The 14,027-nt window shown below is 52.7% G+C and overlaps 1 protein-coding gene and 1 long non-coding RNA gene across 3 annotated transcripts in view; one reads left to right on the top strand and one right to left on the bottom strand.

Moving 5' to 3' along the window:
• Positions 1 to 6,697: 6,697 nt before the first annotated feature.
• LOC138687504 (uncharacterized) lies at positions 6,698 to 13,972 on the bottom strand. Of its 2 annotated transcripts, none has more exons than XR_011326702.1 (4): positions 13,766 to 13,972; positions 12,247 to 12,356; positions 11,684 to 11,791; positions 6,698 to 7,133 (listed from the first exon to the last, which is right to left on the bottom strand). It is a non-coding gene; the product is annotated as an uncharacterized lncRNA (long non-coding RNA). The 2 variants fall into 2 exon arrangements; XR_011326701.1 differs by lacking the exon at positions 6,698 to 7,133 and adding an exon at positions 7,982 to 8,170.
• TBX5 (T-box transcription factor 5) overlaps positions 10,182 to 14,027 on the top strand; it is a 45,776-nt gene continuing 41,930 nt past the window's right edge. Inside the window, exon 1 of the mRNA XM_069795317.1 lies at positions 10,182 to 10,427. The gene's annotated coding sequence lies outside the window, so the exon portion shown is untranslated. The remainder of the gene's footprint in view (positions 10,428 to 14,027) is intronic.

Raw genomic sequence — 14,027 nt, 5'->3', positions numbered from 1 at the left:
GAAAGCAAGAAAACCTTACCAGTCCCTGCCAAATCTGACCCGAGGGGAAATTCTTTCCTGAATACAGGCCAAAACCCAAAGTAATTGCACATGTACTCTTTAAAAATGGATTTTATTTAGGAGAAACACATTGTCATCATCATCCTGTAAACTGCGCCAAATGTGTGCTAAGGACTTCCCATAGAAGGAGATATGGAAAGGCTATAGTTTTTTTGTAGAAATGCTGCGATGAGTGAGGTACCTCCATCCCACCACAAGCTGACCGGTGCTAGATGGAGGATGCTCTGTGTAGATACCCCAGGTTTCTTGGGGAAAGAGGCATTAGTTAGCTGGAGCTGCTTTTTTTTTCTTGTGGGTGTCCCCAGACAGCTGTGGTATATTGGACTTATGGCTTACAAACAATGTCAGTCTTCTGAAAGCAAGACAAAGCTTTTTGGAAGGTTTACTCAAGGTGCTGGCCTGAGGAACCTTGCTCAGGGTTGGTACGTCCATCGTGGCTGATTTAGCATAAAGCAGCTACTCTCTGCCTCCGACGAAATTCTCTCTGATGCACAGGGCTTGTAAAAGTCCTAAGTACCACTTAAATCCAACTAACGGATACTGAAGGACTTGTTCTCACGGCAAATTTGCTTCTCTTTCCCGCAGTCCCAACTGCAGAGTTTCTCTCTTTTCCTTCTCTGTTCTCTTTGATTTGACTTTCTGTTCTCAGTTATGGCAATAATTGCAGTGAGAGCTATCTAGGCTGCGGTTTAACCATGTCTGTAGAAGCAGCTGGATTTTAGAGCGTTTGCCAGTGAGACTTACCCAAATTAGAAGGCTGCTGAGTTTCCAGCCTTACTAATGCAGCCAGCTCTTTGCTCTGGATAGAGTTAAGGGAGAGGCTGGGAGGGAATGAAGAGAGGCTCACTTGTTCTCTTACATCCTTTTGCAAAGTTGTGTGATGCCGAAGCACCCTGTTTCCATAGTGGATGAGCCCACCCTGGGATCTCAAAGCACTTGTCCTACCCAAGACCTTAGTACTAAGTAATGACATCATGAAAGATGTCTAACTACTCCACCATTTTACAGATAGGCCCACAATTGTTCAAAAAATGGTCCAAAAATTGCACACTTTCCATGTTCCCGGGGATCAGGGCAGACATGACCCGTCTGGGACCATCTGCGAGCGTGGGACGTGCCGCTGGCCCTGCGACCGCACGGTGTAATAAGGACACTTATGCACTAGGGACTGCACAGACACCACCGAACCAGTTCAGAAGCTACCGAAAGGGATGAGCAACAGCTCTTACTCCCAGGGTTTCAAAAAGCTGCCTGAATGTAGGTGTTCTCATACTACTGAAATTGAAGCGGACACCTAACCCTCTTGACTTTGTTGCACGATTGCGTTGTGACGATGGCGATGCGTGCAAGGAACGTGTAGTTCCAGCTTGGTGGGGAGAACCAGTTGGGGCAGGGAGGACCCCAGCTAGGGATTTCTTTAGGGTGACGCCTTAGCCCTGCCACCGCGGTGTTTGCCACGGGTGGATCTGGCCTCCCTGCTATGTCCCGGTGACCTTGTCTCTGTTCTGGCTGTGCTGAGGAGCATCTCTGGCCTCAGGAGGGTGGCTCGCAGGCAGCCGGAGCAGCGGCCGCTGTTTGGAATCCAGCGGCGTGCTGCTCCTCTGAAATCTGGTGGCAGAAAAGCTTTGGCAGAGGGAGTGCTGTGAGCAGCAGCGGTGTTTCCAGCATGCCGGGCTGACCGGCAGTGACGATCCAAGACAGGGCAACTGGTTCAAGCGGCCGCAACTTCACACTCCTTCCTGGCCCTGAATCTGCGCTGGGTGGACATCTCAGGGCCAGCCCTGCTCTGAATTCACTCTCAGGAAGCTCAGGCTGATTTCTGAGCACGCTGAGCTTTCTGGCAGCTTGAGTTTGATGGGGGCCTTGCTGCTGCAGGCTCCCTTCTCATGCCTGGAGAAAGCCAGGAGGAGTGTGGTCCATGCTCAGCCCTGGGTGCCAGCCCTCCCACCTGCCAGACCCCTGCCCGGCTCCCACCGGCATTTCCCACACAAACCCTCGCTCATCCAGTTGTCGTTACAAAAAAATAAAGCAAGATTTAATGACAGCAAACCTGTTAAAGTTGAAGAGCCGAGTGTTGCTGAGAAAGTGTTGGCATCTGTTTTTTTTAATAGGAGGATTTTATTTATATCTATTTGGAAGGAGCAGGTGAAAAACAAAAGTCAATGTTAAGTTAAAGCGTGCGTGAAAAAAAGAAAAATAGCTCAGGTTGGACTAGGTGGGGAGAAGAGGAGGTTGCACTATTTCCATTAAAAATGACATTTAAATGGAGGGTGAGCTTGAAACTCTGACGGGACCATGTACATCCCCTTCGAAGACTGCTCCTGCAGAGCCAGAGCAGCATGGCTTTCCCTCCGTGTGATCACTTGCTAATTTGTGTGCCCCTTTTGGGTGTGGGAAAAGCTCACTGAAAAGAGGGATCACGGGCTGTTTTCTGAAATACTCATATCAAAATCACCTCCTACAAACCACTCTCCTGCTGGAGATTTGATTTGGGAACTGACTGATGTGCTTCTCTTTGTTCTCCTCCATGAAGAAAAAAAGTATTAAAGAAGGTGCTCAGGTGCCACTCCTGTTTCTGAAGATGCCATGGGGTATTTGTCTGGACTTTAATAAAGCTCAGTTCCTCCATCCTTCAGCACCTGCTGAGCCTCAAGGCCAGGTCTGGAGCACATTCGCTGGGATGTGGGTCCCAAACCGATGCACGGTGGGGTTGGGACTTTGCCTGTTCCATGGGGCTTGCCCTTGCCCAAGCTCCTGGCTGCAGAGGGTCCAATGGGATGTGAACGGCTGCTTCTCCTTCCAAAACCACTCAAGGGCAATCATACCAAAAAAAGTCACGGAAAGGCAAAAGACATGAGCGCAGGGGGAAAAAAAACCCCAAACCAACAAAATAAAACCCCGAACCCCCCAAAAAACCTCCAAACTCCCACCTCCTTTCCTCTTCTCCATGATTTTAAGCGGATGGTTTAAAGCTGTGAGACCTGTTTTCACTCAACCGAGTGGGGCCATCCTGCCGGTCTTGCCATAGCCCGGCAGAGCCGGGTCCATCCCCATGGGCCCCAAACCCAGGGGTATCTGAGATGGCTGTAACCCCAACCTGACGGGCTCGGCCAGGCCGGGCAGAGCCCTCAGCAAGCATTAATAACCCAGGGGAAGGTTCACGCTGCTCTGGCTAGAACAGGCCTCGCTGTGCACCGAGCCCCGAGCCAGTCGTAGGGGTCAAGCTAATGCTGACACTGGGGCCTTTGATTGCGTTTGATTCATGTGCGTACACCACTGGTAGGTCAGATGGGCCGTTAATCCCCGCATCCCTTCCCCCTTCCCCAGAAAAAAAAAAAAAGAAAATGAGAAATAAGTTTAGTGGGCGACTTCCCGGCTCGCTTCAAGGCTTGTGATGCGAGCTGGTTGCAAGTCTGGGTGTTCAGAAAAGCGTTTCCTCCATGCTTTTGGGGGTTTTTTTTGGTAGCCTGGTGACTAAAACACATTGGAGCGGAAAAAAAAATCTCAGCTGATGTGCGGAGCGAAGCCGGGGCTGGCGGCAAGATGGTCGTAGTGTGTTTCAGGGGGACCCTGGGAAGCTACGGGAGAAAAGGGGTGACCCTGCTTTGCTGTTTGCATTTAATCCCGGGGATTAAATTTGCATTTAATCTCAACACCGGGTGGGTTGGAGGAGGCAGGGTTGGTGCAAAACCGCGTGCATCTCCACCCGTCGTCTGTCTGCAGGAAAGAGCTTTCGCCCTGCTTGAGTGTGCGTTTGTACGGGATGGGGAGGTTTTTTTCCAGCTGACAAAAAGTATGTGGTGTCGCAAAAAGACCTAATAAGCAGTTTACGGGGGCTCTCAGCTGGGTTGTGGGGACAAGCCCTCCTCGGTGGGCAATCCCGAGGGAGCGATTCCTGTGGGGCAGAAGGGGCTGGGAATCTTTCCCCGGCTGCCCCGGAGGGTCCCCCCCCAGGGTGTGCATGGGGGGCCGTGCTGGCAGCTCTGCCCTTGGCCCAGGGCTGTGGGGTTTCCCCTTCTACCCCAGGTTCAGCGTGTGCGGGTGAGTGGGAATAAGGAGAAGCAATCTTGGGGGATTTGGGAAGAGAACAGCGTGGGGAGCTGCAGCTGGGGGGGGGGACACCCCCTTTGGAGGCTGAAAATAGCGTCTGCCGGGCCCCGGCCTGGGGAGGCTGCTGTGGGCAAATGACCAATTAGGGAATCTTTGTCAGATTCGGGAAAGCTGAGATAAGTCTCTTTTATCAGCCTATAAAAATACCACTTTCACTTATCTGGAGCTACCTACGCCGCCCAGCTGCGGGAGCCGGACGGGGGGAGCGGAGCCGCTCCACAGACAGAGGAGGAGTTAGGGATGTGCTTGACAGCCGGGGGGGGGTTTGGAAAACCATTTTTTGGTGGAGAACAAGCTCTCTCCCCTCTTTCCCCCGGAGCCCGCCCGGGGCGGGGGGGCCCTCCACCCCGCAGGGCCTCGCTCTTTCCCAAAATCTTGTTTTTTCTTCTTATTTTCCAGCCTTTTCCCCGGCATCATGCCGGGTGGGGGGGGGTGTTGGTGCTCGGCCAGGCGGCAGAGAAGCCAAGAGTTATTAGAGCAGCACCGATGGCCTGAGCGGGGAAGGAGCACCCACGGGCACGGGTGGGTGCCACGGGGCTGATAGCATGAACCCACGGGCTGCAGATAAACACACCAATGTGAGTGGGTAGAAGCTGGCCCTGTGCCCACTTGTGCGCATATCTTCCCGTGTTTATATTGAAATAACCTAGATCCACGCAGCCATCCTCACCTGTAGCTGCACCCCGAGGCCGTGGGCTGACACGTCCGTGGGTCCGGGTGTTTTCTGGACACCCAAACGCATTCTGCATCTGTGCATCTGCATCTGAAGGCATCTCCGTATGGATACCCACACGCAAACAGAGGATCAAGACGTGGAGAGAGTGCTAACATGCATTCCTACTGTGGGAAAACATGCTGCACTTTGATTATTTTCTCTGTGGTTTCCAGGCTGTTTGGGCTGTAGGAAAACGATCAGATAGAGCCTGGAGGGGGAAAAGAAACCCATCAGGCAGCCCAAAACAAATCAATGCTGTCTAGGTTTTTGAGCGGGGTGTTGGTGGAGAGAAAAATGCGGGGAAAACCATGGTTTTCGTTAAAATACCCCAAGCAGGTTTGCTCAGGTGTGGGGCTCTCCCTCGCCCCCCCCCCCCCCCCCCGAGGTCCGGGCCCACAGCACACCCCCCTGCTAATTTTTTTTTTTAAGGCGGAACATGCAAATCTGGCTGGCACAAAGCTAGACCCTCTCCACGAAGCCTTAATCCACGGGGGGGGGGGGGGGCGGCTAAATCTTGGCTATCGTGGGTGGGGGTAGACGAGGATGCAGTGACTTTTTTCGGGCTTGGGCAGGCAAAGGTTTACAGCGGAGTTTTTCTTGTGTTGTTTCTCTTTCGAGGAAAAAACACGCGGGTGGGGAGCGGGACGCTGCCACAGGGGGGGCCGCTCAGGGGAAGGGGCAGCCTCTCCCATCGGGCCGGTACCTTTCGCATAGATTTACTTGGAAGGGTTTCCAAATTCTTTTCCAAATATAGCCCCCCGGGTGGCCGCCTGCCTCCCCCGGGTGCCCTTCACGGCTCTTAGCAGCAGCCGAGGGACAACCGCGACCCCCCCCCAGCCATGCCCGGCAGCCGGGAGAAAACCCGGCGTGTGTGTGGGCTCCCACGCAAAACACGCGTGGAAGCTGCGGGGCCGAGGGCGGGCGCCTCCCGCCGCTGCCCTCCACTTGCCCCGGGTTTCAAGTAGGTTTTTTGGGGAGGGAATGGGATGTTTTGGTCCCTTCTCTCCTGCTGTCACCTCCGGTCCTTTCCCGGAGGGGGGGATTTTCCCCGCTGCCCTGCCACGGAGACAACGAGAAAGGCTGAGGATTTCTGCTCTTACCCACGCGGCCTAACCCAAACCTGGGTATTTTCACCCAAAACGCCTTGGAGAAAAGGGGGGGGCACTGCTGGTGGGTTGGGAAGTGCCCCAAGGAAGCGCTCAGCTCCCGTGGGGGTCACACACACTTTTTTGGGAGAGATACCCCCCCAGCATTCCTGTTCCCGAGTGGGACCTGGGCTGGGGGAAGAGGGCAGAGGCCGGGGGGGGGCTGGATACCCCGACCAGTATCTGGGGTGGGGGGACCCCTCCGCAACGAGCTCTTACACTGGGAACCTTCAAAGATCATTTTAACAGCGATAAATGGGATTTCCACACACACCCCCATTATAAAAGGCTCCACCTGGGATATTTCTCCCCCATCACGTTTTTATAGCGAGATCAAGGACAAACTTGTTGCGTTACGTTGTGGTGGCGGGTCCTTTTTCTTTTTTTCTTTTTAAATTTTTTTTTTTTCCCTTTCCAAATGCTCTTCGGGGTAAAGCTCCGAGAAGTTTGCAGTTCTCCCATGCAATTAAGAGGGAGAGGGAGCGAGTTCTTGATTGCTTCTGCTCGTTCTGATCGCTTTGGAGGTGGGGAAAGGGGGGGGACGACGGGCGGGAATTGATTTTAGATTTCTCTTTTATGTCGGGTCTGGTTTCTGGTGATTAAATTTCTCTCTTATGTGGACTGAACCTAGGGATAACTGATTAATAACATGCCACTTGGCGCCAACACGGGGTCTCGAGGCCTTTAATCGGCAAGATGCACAAGAGAACAGAGAGAAACACAGAGCAGGACAAAACTCCACCAACTATTTTAGCCTGCTGGTCTCTGCCTCGGCGGATTTTTTTTTTTCTTCATCTTTTCAGTATTTCCTGCTAAACTCGTAAACTTTATTTGATTTACAGCTATTTCATGAACCTGCTTAAACTAACATGTGTTCCGTCTTGTCCAACTGAATCATAAAAAACAATCTTGGATCCAAACGAGATTTTTTTTTATTTTTTTTCTTTAAGAAACGAGTTATTAATGACAGAAAATAGGCATTGTCTTGAACGGCGGCTACTCCAGCCCCGGCAGCCGGGGGGGGAACCAGGCTCGGCTCTGCGGGTCCCATCCGGACTCCACCGGTGGAGGGTTTTGCGCTGAGATTTGAGCGCTTCTTTCCCCTAAAAGGAATTATTCGTTGGAAATGAACGATTTCTAAGCGTACAGTACCCAAAATATGCTCGCAAAGGTCCCTGTGCTGGCAGCCTGCAGACACGCACCGGAGCAGGTAAACACGCATATCTGTCTCAAAAAAACCACCCCAAACCCAAAACCAGAACAGTCAGGCACGAAATGAGCTCCTAATATTTTCTCAAATGCGTGAAAGCAGGATTTTCTGTGCCCACAACCACTTCTACACCTGGACCAAAACAGACAAGCACGTATCCTGCGTGAACACTTAATATACGTGGAACAGGTATAAATCTATGACGACGTATAATATAGATGATATATATAGATGATGTGTATATATATATTCTTCTGGGCTTATAGAAAATCGGTTCACCAAACCGAGTGCCAACACCAGCATCTATTCGCACCCAAATACCCAGCCCCATTCTCCACGTCTGTCTGCGTGGAAAAACACTCCGGGAAAGCTACCTGCAGCCCTCAGAATTAGAGCCCCTGCGCTGCGGGCAGCAAGGACACGGGGGAGATCCACAGCTCGCAAATATTGCTGGTATTTCCCCGCACGCCCGTGGGTCTCTGCCCCTCGGAAATCGATTTCTCTTCTGCGTTGGTTCCCGCGGAACCATCCGCGGCCGCGCAGCGCACCCGGGGTAGCGCGTAGGGCCCTAAGATTCACAGCTGGTGGCCTCATCCAGCCCTGGCACAAGGGGCAAGTCCCTATCGGGGGAAAAATGCTCTTTTTTTCCTTTTTTTATTCTTCCCGTGGACTTTTTTTTTTTTTTTTTGCACTTAACGTTTGCTGAAGACAACAACAACAACAAAAAGGTCTCGGGAGCTCTTTAGGTGATTGGTATAATCTGTATTTTCCCCGCGCGAGTAAAAGATGGTTTTTTTGGATACCCGTGACACCAACACGAAGCCGGGTTAATGCGGTTCCCGTCCGCGGAGCGGGGCTGGGGGCGGGGGGGGCAACCGCCCCCCTCCGCCTCCCTGGGAGCATCCCCGGCTCCCGAAAATTGTGTGTATCCTGCGGATATAAAGGATAATACGGTCATAATAGATCGGCCGGGTTCGGCTGTGCTTTGGCTCTGCGTTATTTAGGGTAGGAGAAAGGAAGAGAACCGGGGAGAAAAACGAGGGGAAAAAAAAAAAAAAGAAGAAAGGCGGCGAGATGGATTGGGAAAGAGGGAAGACAGAAAGAAAAATGAGGGAGGAAGAAAGTTTGCCGGGATGAGGGGGCTGTGTGGGTGCCCCGGGCTGCACCCCCCCCCCCCGCTAAGGGCTTGGTCCCCGGGGTGCAAGCGGGGCCGGGAGCCGGTCCTGCCCGCCGGGGGGGGGGCAAGGGAAGGAATAATTACAGGTGTCGTTTGGGTGGCCTTTTTTTCAGCGACTGGCTCCTTTCCCCACCCGATCCACCCCAGCCCCCCCCCCGGCTCCCCCTTCAAGGTCATTACAAGATCACTTTCAGGGAAAGGCACGGGGCGCTGAAGACTTTCCCCTTTTTGCCCCCATTAGCTTTCTTCCCAGGGCCAGAGGGAAGGCCTTATCTCCTTTTATTTTCTCCTTCGGGCCGAGATAACGCCCTGATTGACACCCTGTTTGGCAAGAGCAGATTAGCTTTTCTATCCCGGCATCGATAACGCGCCCCTCTCCATCGGGAACATCGGGGAGGGGGAGACGATGGGCACCCTGTGCCCTAAAAAATCACCCGGACTGGTTCCCTGAAAGAGAAATCCAGCCTAATTTCCCCTTGCCCCTGTGCCCACAGGAAAATTTGGGGAGGGGGCCGAGCCCCGGCTCCCTCGTGCTGCGGTTAATTGCGGGGGAGATACTTTTTTGGAGGCAGAAAGGGGAGAGAGAAGGGAGCCCTTTTGCTTCGGGGATGCTCCTAGCTTGAGTTTGGGACTCTCTCGCTCCTTCCCCGCTTGGCATCTGGGAGAAAAAAGGGATTTTCATCCCACGGGCACGCGTGGGAGGCTCCGAAGGACAGCGCTGCGCCCGCGCCACGCGAGGCTCTGCAGCCCTGCCTTTGCCCGGCTCCTTATTTTTCATTTTCGTCACCGTTTTAAAGCCTGGAGTTGGCCTGCGAAATTAATGGGCTGAAGGGAGGGGGGAACGGGTTTTAATTGCAAACTTTTTCTTTCTTTTTTTTGAAGTAGCCAGAAGGGCGGGAAAAAAAGGACCCGAAACCACAAACTTTAAAAGCAAAATGCTGTTCACCTGTAATTGAAAAAAAAAAAAAAAAGAAAAAAAAGCTCGACCCAGGTATGTAGCCCCGAAGGCTCGTCTAAGCATACAAATTCTAGACCACTAAATGCAGGTTTTGTAATGGAAATACTGACACGAGGAGAGCTGTATTGGCGTTCCTTTGACACAAACGTCTTGCTGATAAACCCTCAAATCAATGCAGTCAGTCACTGCCCCAGTAATTTAGGGGAAAAAAAAACCAACCCAAACAAAACAAGTGAATGGACCAAAATGCTACCAGAGAGGATGATTATTTCAAATACTTGTTTTCTCCCAGGTGTGTATTTCGCCAAAGCGCGTATGCGGCCAACAAAAGGGAGTTAGAAATAAAAGAAGAGAGAACGGGTCGGCGAGGGGAAGTAAATTGCCTAAAAATGGAAAGGAGGGGAGGAATATACGTGCTATGGGGGAGCTAAATCTCTGGGGGGAAAAAAAGAAAAAAAAAAAAAAAGAGAGAGTTAGAAAGCCCCAAATGCCCAAGTATATATGTTTATAAGGCGGGGGCTGCCCCGTCCCTGGGCAGGGTGGCTGCCGGGGAGCCGCAGGCTGCGGGTGGAAGGCGAAAGGCTTTTCGGTTTGGTTAAGCCGACCCAAGAAGTGATTTTAAAGGGTGTGCAGGGGTTGGGGAGGGGGTGCGAGGGGGGGAGAGTTCATGCTCGGCACTATTTCTTACTGCTGACACCTCGACCCCACTGCAAGCCAGCACCCCGGCCACCCCCCCCCCCCGCTCCCTCCCTCCCTCCACCTCTCCAGGGTAAAATCCGAAAGGAAAAACCTCGAGGGCGAGTGACACCCTCCAAAGGTAGCAGGAGGACAGAGGGGTTGCGCCGGGCTCCGGCCATGCGGCCCCCAAAAACGGGGGCTCCCCGCGACCTGAGGCCCCGGGGATGGGCGGCGGGGAGCGGGCTGCGCGGGCCTGATCCTGCGCTCCTGACTGCGGCGAGGAGCTGAGCAACAGGGATCGAGCTCGGGGCGGGGGGGCTGCAGAGGGCTGGGGACCCCCCCCAACCCAGCCACGCACCCCCACACCCACGTAGGTAAGTACCCACGGTGTGGGTGTTTGGGTCCGTGGCTGCTGATGGGCGCTGTGGTATTTCTATGCATGCGGGAGCTTTTAAATATATATATATATATATATATATATATGGAGTATAGTGTATAGGCGGTGTGCACACATTTATTCACTCGCCCGTGTTTCGGGTGTGCGCAGATTTGCACGCACCCGCACCGAGCTGCGCGGAGGATGGGGGGGCAGATGGATGCTTGCGCGCACCCAAAACCTGTGTGTAAACCATAAGTGAAATATAAATAAATATTCACGTGTATGTATGATGGATAGGGCACGGATGGCTTGCACTTGCATAGATGCTGTTGTGCTAGCGTGCACAGCGATCTCGTTATCCGCAGATCCACGCACATCCGATTTTGTGATGTGCGTGTGTGCCTGAGTATATATACACATATATAAAGACACGTATATTCACGAGTATCTAAAAACTTGTGCGTTTATGTTGCACGTTCAGTCCAAAGAGAAATAATTTGCTTAAACACTTGAGCAAGGAGAAGGCATCATGTGCGTGCGTTTGCAAACCGTGTGTGTGTCCAGACTCATCTATGTATGCACACCTATACTTACATATATAAATATATCTATAGCTGCATAAATACACGTGCTAGCTTTCCTCCTGCTCCTCTCTCCCCTACCCCAGGCGGTGTTTGGGGCCCAGCAGCAGCAGCAGGACCCCGGTGGTTCTGAGCTCGGCTCCGGAGGCCGAAAGCGAACGGTTCCCGGGCCGGATCCGGAGCGGGGTCGGCGGGGGGAAGCGGTTCCCCGTCCCCCGGCTGCAGCCGCCTCGGGGGGGACATCAGGGGGCATGGGGGGTGCGGGGAGAGGTTTTTATTTCTGATTTGGGGTAAGCCTTCAACAGGAAGGTCCTAATCCTGCACCTCTGGGCAGGCAGTGCCAGCCTGGCTCCCCGCGGGAAAATGATCCTCCGTGGAGTTTTTCCCCCCAGCCCGGTTATTTGGGGGGGACCCCGAGGTGAGGAGCGCGGCGGGATCCAGTGGGCAAATCGGGACCGGGGGGTGTTCCTCCCCGACCCCCTTTTATTTATTTATTTATTTATTTCCCCCCCCATCCTTGCTGGTGCTTTTTGCTAAGGGCCTGGCTTCCCCCGGGGGTCTGCAGAGCTCGGTGGTGGGGGGGAGAGCCCAGCCTGGGGAAAGCGGGTAAATCCAGGCAGGATTTTGCCGGCTGGAGCCGGGCTGGGGGTCCCTGCCTGGGAACACTCACCCTCGGCAGTGTCCAGCTCCTGCAGGAACTTCTTGCTCTTCCTTAGGTGTTGCTCTTTATCTTCTTTCTCCCTATTTCTCCTCCTCCTCTTCCTCCTCCTCTCTTTTTCTGTTGGAGGAAACAACGTTTTAGCATCTTTTTTTTTTTTTTTTGGGGGGGGGGAATCTTTCTGTGGCGGCCGCGAGTGCATCCCAAAATCCCTCCAGGTTAAGGGAGAGCTGGGACGCAGGGAAGCGCCGGCGCCTTCTCTGCAGCCACTGACTGCACTTGGAGGGATTTTGGGGGGTTTGGGTGCGTTTGTTTTTTTTTCTTCTCTTGTCAATCTCATTTGGCAAATAATCGCCTCGATTTACTACTTTCTTTCTTTTTTTTTTTTTTTAATCAGAGCAAATAATTGGTTCCCGAAGCACACTTGAATCTGTGCAAATAACCAGGTTATCATTTACTATATATAGCCCAGCGTGCTTGCTTTCAGAGGCGCCTGACCATTCATTTGACAAGTTTCCTGCTCGCTCTAATAGCATTATTTAAAAAAAAAAAATTAAGCTGAATAATACCAATACCGTTGGATTAACTGGGCTGCTCCTGGTGAAGGGGGAGCTTTGCTACTGGTTTCCCCCTTTTCCATTCCAAGAAAGAGCGGGTTTTCCTCGAGTTTCCAGCGTCTCCGTGCCTGCTTGGGTGATACACAGTCATACGTGATATGTACCCCCTCACACCCGCATATATCCATATGCATTGTGCGTCTCGGTGTATGAATATATATATTTATGGGTATCTATCCACACACGCATCTCTGTGTGGAGGTTGCACACATACAGCCTCCCTGTATTTTGCATTGCACCGAATGGATTTCTTTGGGGAAAAAAAAAGCAGGAATCTCACTGATAGAGCTTTAAAAAGAGGAGAATAATACAAATTAACCTTCCATTACTGCTGCAGTCAACCATGACAGAATAGGCCAGTTGCGTGGTTGGTGACGTCTCCGTGTCCTATAGGAGCAAAGCTCGTGAGATAGCAGCTATCGCCTTGAACTCTCTTTATTTTATTGGAGTATGGCTGGTAATAAACAGTAATATTTAATTTGTCTGAGACCACAAATCGGCTCCTAGCTGGAAGGCTCCTTCGCCTTGACATTACAGTCCTAGAGAGCCTGGACTTGCCGTCCTTTTCCCAGCTGCTTTTTTTTTTTTTTTCCCTCCCCTCTTTCTTCATTCCCCCCCCCCCCCCCCCAACCTGCAGACGGAAATAAATTCGATTTATTTGCATCGTTTTCAACTTGTCTTCAAGGTGTTTGAGAGCTAGTTTGGCATTGGAGAGGTGAGTGCTTTCCCAGGCAGCGGCCGTGCTCGGGTTCGCTCTTCCAAACTTCAGAGATTTTCACTTTTGCCTTTCTATCCGCCGAGGGCAGGGAAGCTCGTGTTCTCTCTCGCTAGCAGCTGCGAGAAACCTTTCCCCTCGCTGCTTTCATTTCCTTTTTTAAGGGAAAAACCCGTTTCTTCTTGAATGCCTCGGGGGATGCTCCCGAGGTGCGGAGCGGCTGCGGCCACCGCGGCCGCGCACGGCGGTCCTGGCCCGGGCTTTCCCGCAGCCCGATCATCGCCTGCTTTATTTTTTTCCCCTTTTTTTTTCCTGTTTTTTTTTTTATCCCCCCCCCCCTCGATTTGCACCTTTCAGAGCAGCTCCCGGGAAGGGCTTTACCGGAGCCGCCCGCTCGCCCCGAGGCCGGAGCCGGGGCCGGGGCCGCCGCCCGCCTTCCCCGCGGGGGGAAGAACCGCCCGGTTCGCTCGCTCGTTTATTTGTGTTTGGAAGGGCTCCACGGCTCCTTTCCCCTCTAAAAATAATGAAATATGGGACAAGCTTTGTTCTGTTTGTTTAAGTAGCGTTCTCTGGCTTATTCTCTGCGGCTACAAGTGCAGTTATTTTATTACTCTTATTTGCAACCGTTTTCTGTTGGCTGTTTCTTCTCGAGGAGCTGAGCTGGCGCGCACATGGAAAGGGTTTGGGAGATGCCAAATTACACCCCCCAGGTCGTCCCCCCCCCCCAATAGCCGCTCACCCCCAGACTTTTCCCTTCCTCACCTCAAACTTTCAGAGGGCTCCGGTGTTATCGCGCCCTGCGAGAGCTGGGAGCGAGGGTGGATTTGCTGAAAACTTCCGCGAAATTGCAAAAGAAATGACCGAGAGGCAGAAAAGAGTGAAGGATTTGGGGGGGGGGGGACGACGGGGACGGGACGCACCGCCGAGAAGAGGGTGGGGGCAGGAGGAGGAGGAGGGTGGGCAGAGCAGATCTAAACCATGCCATTTATTCCGAGTCTTATCAAAAATCCGCCTCGCCAATCTG

The sequence above is a fragment of the Haliaeetus albicilla genome, chromosome 10 (genome assembly GCF_947461875.1).
Source record: "Haliaeetus albicilla chromosome 10, bHalAlb1.1, whole genome shotgun sequence".
Classification (NCBI taxonomy): Eukaryota; Metazoa; Chordata; class Aves; order Accipitriformes; family Accipitridae; genus Haliaeetus; species Haliaeetus albicilla.
The sequence above is the reverse complement of the archived record's forward strand: the minus strand, read 5'-3'. Positions and strand labels throughout refer to the sequence as shown.